Source organism: Cebus imitator, unplaced genomic scaffold (genome assembly GCF_001604975.1).
Source record: "Cebus imitator isolate Cc_AM_T3 unplaced genomic scaffold, Cebus_imitator-1.0 Scaffold29, whole genome shotgun sequence".
In the NCBI taxonomy this organism is placed as follows: domain Eukaryota; kingdom Metazoa; phylum Chordata; class Mammalia; order Primates; family Cebidae; genus Cebus; species Cebus imitator.
In genome coordinates, this window is record NW_016107344.1 from 10,257,000 (window position 1) to 10,267,868 (window position 10,869).

The following is a 10,869-nucleotide window of genomic DNA, read 5'->3' on the forward strand; positions in this document are numbered from 1 at the left end:
CACATAGACATTATAAGTTAAATTGTATTGTAACATTGAAAACATAGTACAGAACCAAAGCACAAGGTATTGATTTTCTAACTCTACCATTTTCTCAAAATCAGTCCTGCTAAGGAAAACCTGGGTCTGTGCCCCGATTTTTATGTCCTTAGTCTATTTCTCCCAGAGGAAAACAAAAATCAGATTTAACCTATAATGTATACATTTCTGCTTTCTACCTAACAAGCTATCCTGTTTGACCTTAAATTATTTTCCAGAAGGAGTAGGAGACAGGGCAGAGAGAAGCAGGACTTAATATGCAAGCCCAAGAGATACCACATGACAATATCATCAGTCATTTCAAGCTTCTCTAGGGTATTTTACCTACTTTTTTCCCCAGTCTCACAGGAGGCATATGAAACAGATGAGCTGGATTACCAGCATAGCACACACTAGTTCTTTGTGAGCTGTTCAAGCAGAGAGAGGGATTTGGACAACCAACCTCCATCTCTATGGGAGGCCACCAGGATGCTGTTCTCACCTCTCACCAGGAACCAGAGACTACAGAAAAAGCAATGCAATGACTCATTGCGTTTGCCTCCCATCAGCTCCCCCTCCCTTTTTTCCTTCTGACTCCTTTGTTGTTTTAATCCATCATGAGAAAGCCAGAAGTCATGAAACGGCAGTATGTAAAGTGGCCTTTACAATCAGGGTCACTGGCCTGGAAGACAGGGACTTAGAACACCTGTGGCTGTTAATAAACGAGAAAATGCCTTCATTCAGAGATCACACTTGTCCAAAGCCTGTTCTATTAATCATCTATTTTTAAAAGGCAACCCTTTTGGAAATATGTATACAACATTCAAGTGGGCAATTCGTTATCATTATTACTTACATTAACAACTAATGTCCAAAACAGGCCTCTTGCAGTCTGTGCAGTCATTGCCTGTAAAAGGAAACAGAATGTCCCTCAGTAGCTGAACTAATGTCTCCCAGAGGGGATTTCTCAACAGAAAATCGGAGATGTGCTGCCAAAGAATAAAGTCTGGTCGTGAAAAATGATTGATGATGAGAATAGTCAAAATAATGTTAATAAATGACAAATAACAATTCACTCTTATAAAGTAAAGAGAAACATTGCATTCCCATCTTTTCTTACTTACTGGGAAGATGCATATCTGTCATTAAAACCATTATTCCTGCTGTCAAAATTCAGACATGAAATAATTCAAAAGCTGTCACAAAGAGCATTTACATATTGATGGTTTGATGTATGCTAAGTCAGAAAGAAATAAATGAAAGTCCAGAAAACAGGATTCTTCATATATCGTAGTCTACCTTCACCCAGAGGCCATGTGCAGGTGTGAGACAATAGAGATACTGAGGATTGTTAAGCAGGAGTAGGGAAATATTAAAAGATGACCTGTCAAATTTTGCTAGGGCAGATTTGATATGCTAGAATAGTACACATTTTGATTTGCTCAACATCATGCAAATCAATACTACATTTGGAGGAAAATTAATAAGATCTATAGAATACAAATGTATAGAATACATTTGAATTTAAGAAAAAAGTAATAATTTTGTTTTACTGATTTACAGAAAGCAGCTAATGATCAGTGTCAGTTGTCCCAATTTCATTTCTTGAAGCAGACGACTTGAAATGATATATATTCTACAGATAAAGATGTAACTAGATAATTGGTTTAGGACCAGATTTTCTATGCTGGAGTTCAGAAGGTTCAGGAATCTTCAACCCTGTTTTTCAGAGCTAGGAAATGAACTCATGCCTGTCTTAATACAAATCCTATGTGCTTTCTGTCTCACTGTGACTCACATGCTAAAATCTCTTCCTATGATTCCATACAATATGCTATCTCACCTAGAGGGATTTTATAAACCATTCAGATGCAAACAGGAGAAGAATTCACCATTACTCCACTATCATGGATTGTGTGTTTATGCAACCTCTCCCCCACTGAATTCTTATGTTGAAACCCTAACCCCCAACAGAATGGTATTAGGAAGTGAGCCCTTTGAGACGTAATTAGGTCATGAGGGTGGAACCCCTATGATGGGATTAGTGTTCTTATACAAAGAGGAATAGAGTTAGCTCAATCAATTTCTATTATGTGAAGCTACAGGGAAAAACTGGCAGTCTATATCCTGGAAGAGAGCCCTCACCAGAACTGAGCATGCTGGTACCCTGATCTTGGACTTCCAGGCCTCTGAGAAATATATTTCTGCTGTTTGTAAGTGACCAGTTTATGTTAAGTTGTTACGGCATCCCAAACTAAGATACTAATTATCTATTTAACTTGTTTATAAAATAAGACACGATACATGCCCTCAAAATGCTCTGATTTGCATCTAACTAGAGGTTAGAATTTGGAAAACCTTACTATCTAAGGAAGGCTGCAGCTTCACTCAGTGTGGAAAAGAGGTGACATCAATACCCATAATGTAAAGCATGTCTTAAAACAGCCCCCAAAGAACACTTAACTGTTAATAATGAAGATCAAGAGCTGCAAGTAGCATAAAGTTGTATAACTGTTATTCAAACTAGGCATGTAAGAAAAAACATGTATTTAAACATTATTCCCAATTGAGTCTAGGGGAAGAAGAACACGCTAAAGGTACATATATACCTTTCTGATTACCAAATTGATGGTCTCTCTCCTCTTACCTCCTTGGATTAAAGGGTGTCTAAGATGAATTTAGGTTATGAACTCCTATATTTAATTTCCATTTAGATTACATAGTGAACATTAATTACAGGTATACCTCCATTTTTTGTACTTCACTTTGTGGTGCTTCACAGACATGGTGGCAATCCTGCATTGAGCAAGTCTATCAGGCCCATGTTTCCAATGTCATGTATACACTTCATATCTCTCTGTCAAATTTTCGTAATCCTTGTAATATTTTAAACTTTTAAAATTAATATTATACCTATTATGGTGACATGTGGTCAGTGATCTTTGATGTTACTATTATAATTGTTTTGGGATACCATGAATCCCGCCCATATAAGATGGCAAACACAATAGGTAAACACTGTGTGTTTTTGACAGTTCCACTAACTGGTTGTTACTGTCTCTATTCTTCTCCTTGCACCTTCCTATTCCCTGAGACACAATATTGAAATGAGACAAATTAAAAACTCTACAATAGCCTATAAGTATTCAAGTAAAAGGAAGAGTCACTCATCTCTAACTTTAAATCAACTTAGAAACAATTAAGCTTAAAGAGGAAGGTATGTTGAAAGCCAAGATAGGCCAAAAGCTAGATTTTTTCCACCAAACAGTTCGCCAAGTTGTGAATGTAAATAAAAGTTCTTGAAGGGAATTAAATGTGCTACCCCAGTGAACATACAAATGATAAGAAAGCAAGACAGTTTTGAGCTCTGGATTGCAGTTCCCAGTGAAAATGCAGAGGCCGCTGCAGGTGATCCCCAGGCAAGCAGGGTCTGGAGTGGGCCTCCAGCAGTCCTACAGCAGGGGAAGCTGGCTGTTAGAAGGAACACTAAGAAACAGAAAGAAATAACTTCATCAGCAACAAAAAGGACGTCCACTCAGAGACTCCATCTGAAAGTCACCAACCACAGAGACCACAGGTAGATAAATCCAAAAAGATGGGAAGAAACCAGCACAAAAAGGATGAAAACACCCAAAACCAGAACACCTCTCCTCCTCCAAGGGATCACAACTCCTCACCAGCAAGGGAACAAGGCTGGATGGAGAATGAGTCTGATGAATTGAAAGAAACAGGCTTCAGAAGGTGGGTAATAACAAACTTCTCTGAGCTAAAAGATCATGTTCTAACCCAATGCAAAGAAGATAAGAACCTTGAAAAAAAGGTTTGATGAAATGCTAAAGAGAATAAACAGCTTAGATAGGAATATAAATGAATTGATGGAGCTGAAAAACACACCATAAGAACTTTGTGAAGCATACACAAGATTCAATAGCCTAATTGACCCAGCAGAAGAAAGGATATCCAAGATTGAAGATCAACTCAATGAAATAAAATCAGAAGGCAAGATTAGAGAAAAAAGGGTAAAAAGAAATGAATAAAGTCTAAAAGAAATATGAGATTATGAGAAAGGACCTAAACTACATTTGATAGGTGTACCTGAATGTGACAAAGAGAATGAATCCAAGCTGGAAAATACTCTTCAGGATATTATCCAGGAAAACTTCCCCAACCTTGCAAGGCAGGACAATATTCAACTCCAGGTAATACAGAGAACACCACAAAGATATTCCTCAAGAAGAGAAACCCCAAGGCACATAATCGTCAGATTCACCTGGGTTGCAATGAAGGAAAAAATGCTATGAGCAGCCAGAGGGAAACATTGGGTTACCCACAAAGGGAAGCCCATCAGACTCACAGCAGATCTCTCAGCAGAAACCCTGCAAGCCAGAAGAGAATGGGGGCCAATATTCAACATCCTTAAAGTAAAGAACTTTCAACCTAGAATTTCATATTCAGCCAAAGTAAGCTTCATAAGCAAAGGAGAAATAAAATCCTTTATCAACAAGCAATTGCTGAGAGATTTCATCACCACCAGGCCTGTTTTACAAGAGCTCTTGAAAGAAACACTAAACATAGAAAGGAACAACCAATACCAGCCACTCCAAAAACGTACCAAATGGTAAAGAGTATTGACACAATGAAGAAATTGTGTCAACTAATGGGCAAAACAACCAGCTAGAATCAAAATGGCAGTATCACATTCACACATAAAAATATTAACCTTAAATGTAAATGGGCTAAATGCCCCAATCAAAAGACACAGACTGGTAAATTGGATAAAAAGTCAAAACTCATTGGTGTGCTCTATCCAGGAAACTCATCTCACATGCAAGGATACAGATAGGCTCAAAAAAAGGGATGGAGGAAGATTTACCAAGCAAATGGAGAGCAAAAAAAAGCAGGAGTTGCAATTCTAGCCTCTGTTAAAATAGACTTTAAACCAACAAAGATCAAAAGAGACAAAGAAGGGCATTACGTACTGGTAAGAGGACCAATGCAACAAGAAGAGTTAATGATCCTAAATATAAATGCACCCAATACAGGAACACCCAGATATATAAAGCAAGTTCTTAATGACCTACAAAAAGACTTAGACTCTCACATAATAATAGTGGGAGACTTTAACACTCCACTGTCAATATTAGACAGATCGATGAGACAGAAAATTAACAAGGATATCCAGGACTTGAACTCAGACCTGGACCAAGCAAACCTAATAGACATTTACAGAACTCTCTATCCCAAACCCACAGAATATACATTCTTCTTAACACCGCATCACACCTACTCTAAAGCTGACCACATAATTGGAAATAAATTACCCCTCAGCAAATGCAAAAGAATGGAAATCATAACAAATAGTCTCTCAGACCACAGTGCAATCAAATTAGAACTCAAAATCCAGAAACTAATTCAGAACTGCACAACTTCATGGAAACTGAACAACTGGCTCTTGAATGTTGACTGGATAAACCATGCAATGAAGGCAGAAATAAAGATGTTCTTCGAAACCAACAAGAATGAAGACACAACGTACCAGAATCTCTGTGACACATTTAAAGCAGTGTCTAGAGGAAATTTTATAGCAATAAATGTCCACATGAGAAGCAAGGAAAGAGATAAAATCGACACCCTATCATCAAAATTGAAAGAGCTAGAGGAGCAAGATAAAAAACTCAAAACCTAGCAGAAGACAAGAAATAACTAAGATGAAAACAGAACTGAAGGAGAGAGAGACATTAAAAAAAAAAAAAAACACTTCAAAAAGTCAATAAATCCAGGAGCTGGTTTTTTGAAAAGATCAACAAAATAGGCCACTAGCTAGATTAACAAAAAAGAAAAGAGAGAATAATCAAATAGATGCAATAAAAAATGATAAAGGGGATATCATCACAGATTCCACAGAAATACAAATTACCGTCAGAGATTACTACAAACAGCTCTATGCACATAGACCAGTAAACCTGGAAGAAATGGATAAATTCCTGGACACTTACACACTCCCAAGCCTAAACCAGAACGAAACCCTGAATAGACTAATGAAAAGGGCTGAAATTGAGGGAGCAATTAATAGCTTACCAACCAAAAAAGCCCAGGTCCAGATGGGTTCACAGCCTAATTTACCAAACATACAAAGAGGAGCTGGTACCATTCCTTCTGAAACTATTCCAAACAATACAAAAAGAGGGAATCCTCCCCAAATATTTTTATGAGACCAACATCATCCTAATACAAAAACCCAGCAAAGACTCAACAAGAAATGAAAACTTCAGTTCAATAACCATGATGAACATCGATGCAAAAATCTTCAATAAAATACTGGCAAACCAATTGTAACAGCATATCAAAAAGCTTATCCATCACCATCAAGTAGGCTTCATCCCGGGGATGCAAGGCTGGTTCAACATAAGCAAGTCTATAAACGTAATTCACCACATAAACAGAACCAAAGACGAAAACCACATGATTATCTCAATAGATGCAGAGAAGGCCTTTGACAGAATTCAACAGCCCTTTATGCTAAAAACTCTCAATAAACTAGGTATCGATGGAATGTATCTAAAAATAATAAAAGCTATTTACAACAAACCCACAGCCAATATCATACTGAATGGGCAAAAACTGGAAGCATTCCCTTTGAAATCCAGCACTAGAGAAGGGTGCCCTCTCTCACCACTCCTATTCAATATAGAGCTGGATGTTCTAGCCAGAGCAATTAGGCAAGAAAAAGAAAAAAAGCGTATTCAATTAGGAAACAAGGAAGTCAAAGTGTCTCTATTTGCAGATGACATGATTGTATATTTAGAAGACCCTATCATCTCAGCCCAAAATCTCCTTAAACTGATAAGCAACTTCCGCAAAGTCTTGGGATACAAAATCAATGTGCAGAAGTCACAAGCATTTGTACACACCAATAACAGACTAACAGAGAGCCAAATAATGAGCAAACTCCCATTCACAATTGCTACAAAGAGAATAAAATACCCAGGAATACAACTAACAATGTAAAGGACCTCTTCAAGGAGAACTACAAACCACCGATCAAGGAAATTAGAGACAACAAAAACAGGTGGAGAAACATTCCATGCTCATGATTAGGAAGACTCAATATCGTGAAAATGGCCATACTGCCCAAAGTAATTTACAGATTCAATGCTATCCCCTTCAAGCTACCAATGACCTTCTTCACAGAACTGGAAAAAACCATCTTAAACTTCATATGGAGCCAAAAGAGAGCCCGCATAGCCAAGTCAATTCTGAGCAAAAAGAACAAAGCTGGAGGCATCATGCTACCTGACTTCAAACTATACGACAAGGCTACAGTAATCAAAACAGCACGGTACTGGTACCAAAACAGAGATATAGACCAATGGAACAGAACACTGCCTTGGAGGCAATGCCACACATCTACAACCATCTGATCTTTGACAAACCAGACAAAAACAAGCAATGGGGAAAGGATTTCCTATTTAATAAATGGTGTTGGGAAAACTGGCTAGCCATGTGCAGAAAGCAGAACCTGGACCCCTTCCTGACACCTTACACTAAAATTAACCCCAGATGGATTAAAGACTTAAACAGAAGACCTAACACCATAAAAACCTTGGAAGAAAACCTAGGCAAAACCATTCAGGACATAGGCATAGGCAAGGACTTCATGACCGAAACACCAAAAGCATTGGCAACAAAAGCCAAAACAGACTAATGGGATCTAATTAAACTCCAGATCTTCTGCACAGCAAAAGAAACAATCATTAGAGTGAACTGGCAACTAACAGAATGGGAAAAAAATTTTGCAGTCTACCCATCTGACCAAGAACTTATATACAAAATCTACAAAGAACTAAAACAGATTTACAAGAAAAAAACCAAACAAGCCCATTCAAAAGTGGGCAAAGGATATGAAGAGACACTTTACAAAAGAAGACATATATGAGGCCAACAAACATATGAAAAAATGCTCATGCATCACTGGTCATCAGAGAAATGCAAATCAAAACTACATTGAGGTACCATCTCATGCCAGTTAGAATGGCGACCATTAAAAAATCTAGAGACAACAGATACTGGAGAGGATGTGGAGAAATAGGAACACTTTTACACTGTTGGTAGGAGTGTAAATTAGTTCAACCATTGTGGAAGACAGTGTGGCGATTCCTCAAGGATCTAGAAATAGAATTTCCATTTGACCCAGCAATTCCATTACTGGGTATATATTCCAAAGGATTATAAATCATTCTAGTATAAAGACACATGCACACGTATGTTCATTGCAGCACTGTTTACAATAGCAAAGACTTAGAACCAACCCAAATGCCCACTGATGATAGACAGGGAAAATGTGGCACATATACACCATGGAATACTATGCAGCCATAAAAAACAATGAGTTCGTGTCCTTTGTAGGGACATGGATGAACCTGGAAACCATCAGTCTCAGCAAACTGACACAGGAACAGAGAATCAAGCACCACATGTTCTCACTCATAGGTGGGTGTTGAACAATGAGAACACATGGACAAAGGGAAGGGAGCATCACACACTGAGGTCTATAGGCAGGGACTAGGGGAGGGATAGTGGGGGGTTAGGGAGTTGGGGAGGGATAACATGGGGAGAAATACCAGATATAGGTGATGATGATGGAGGCAGTAAACCACATTGCCATGTATGTACCTATGCAACAATCCTGCATGTTCTTTACATGTACCCGAGAACCTAAAATGCAATTTTATATATATATATATATATATATATATATATATATATATATATATGAAAGAAAGACAGTTTTATTACTGATATGAGGAAATTTAGTGGTCTGGATAGAAGACCAAACTAGCTCCAACATCCCCTTAAGCTGAAGCCTAATCCAGAGCAAGGCCCTAACTCTCTTCTATTCTGTGAAGGCTGAGAGCGGTGAGGAAGATGCGGAGGAGAAAAGCCTGAAGGTGGCAGAGGTTGATTCATGAGGCTTAGGGACAGAGCTATCTTCATCACACAAAAATGCAAGATGGATCCGTCACTTCAGCTCTGGTTGCCCTGAACCCACCTATCTCCTTGGTGGAGCCTGCTTCCTATCCTACCACCTCTCTGCTCTGTTCTTGTTGCTGAACTTCTTCCCCGAATAAATCTGGCAGGAGTGACATTGCCTAAACCCAAACCAGAGGTGGCCTGGGGACCCAGTAAGTGTTCCGGGGCTACCCTTCAAATGACAACATCTTATGCTTTAGCTGATATAATGAGTGAACAGTTGGTCAAAGAACTGCAGTAAGAGGAAGAAGCTGTCACTTTTCCTGAAGTAGCTGTTGTTAAAAGACCATTTATTACTGGAGAAAACATTGACACTGCCAATGACCTAATGTTGGCTCAGATACTATAGATGGAATATGTGCAAAGAATATGATGATGCACAACTTAGGCATAAAGAAAAGAAAATTCAATAGATAGAAACATTTCTATTTCCTTTGAAAATTATTGAAAAATACATCCTGATGAAGACAGTAATAGCTCTGAAGATGAGGCTGACTGGCAGGATACTCATGATGATCTCTACTGACTAGCAAAACCAGTTCCCACTCCCAAAAAGAGTTTTATTGGAAAAGGAAAAGGCATTACCAGCAAACATCATGAAGTAGTATGTGGGAGAAAGGATCCAGCAAGAATGGACAATTTTGCACCTGCGTTTCAGTAGAAGACAGAATGGATTTAAAACTACCAAACGAAGATTTGATGCTTCAAAACATCATGCCTACTCAGAAGAACATCAAAGTGCCTGCCTCCATAAGTAAAAGGAACATTCTACTGTAGAAAACACGGTTGATCCTGAGACATGTTTTCTTATGTACAAAAATGGTCACCTCTGGAATGTTGGAGACAATCACTGACTATTAGTACAGGAGAGAAATCTTTTGTCTTTCATGTATACAGAAAGAGTATGGAGCATAAAAAGAAATATAGTCAAGTTATGCTTACAGAATGTGCCATTATGGTATTTACAACAACCCTTAATGAGTTGAAGAATCATGACAAATACATTAAAGATGATCTTAGGTTTAAAGATCACTTCAGTAAACTAAGTCCACATAAGATTATCCACATGTAGGCAGAAAGCAACATGCAGAATCTCACAAGAATGCAGAGAACTGGAATTCCTTGTCCAATAGTTGTACATTTGAAAACAAAAAATATATTTTAGTTATGTCTTTTATTGGTCATGATTATGTTCCAGCCCCTAAATTAACAGAAGTAAAGCTCAGTAGTGAAGGAATGAAAGAAAACTACTAACGAATCCTTCATTTGATGCCACAGTTATGTAATGAATGTACATTTTTTATACTAACCTCAGAAAGTAAAACATACTGTGGCATGTTAGTAAGGTCTGGTTGTTTGACATCAGTCAGTCAGAAGAACCAACTTGTCTTAATGGACTGGAACTGTTTTTCTATGACTATAGAATGTCTCACAGTTTTTCCAGAAAGGAGTAGTAAGGAAAGCTATTGATGAATGAGACCTCTTCAATACTGTTTTAAACATCTCAGCAGATAATGAAGTGGATTTTTAGCTAAGATAGAAGTATTGGAGAAAATGAATGAAGATCACATTTAGAAGAATGGAAAGAAAGCCGCTTCATGCCCACCAGTATTGTATGGTGAATAACACCAATGCTCACTGCTGTCAGTGTAAATACAGAGGCAATTACCAGCTGCGAATAGCAAATAAAGTTATGGTTGACTTGCAGTACCAAACCATGAGAAGTACACAATGGTGTCTCTCTGCTTTTCCCCCTCCTTATAACCTATGTGCCAAATGTGTGGAATTTTTAGCTCAACATTGAGAAAATAAAATGTTACT

The 10,869-nt window shown here is 38.0% G+C and overlaps 1 pseudogene; it reads left to right on the forward strand.

Moving 5' to 3' along the window:
- Positions 1 to 635: 635 nt before the first annotated feature.
- Positions 636 to 10,674, forward strand: LOC108300703 (annotated as a pseudogene).
- Positions 10,675 to 10,869: the final 195 nt, after the last annotated feature.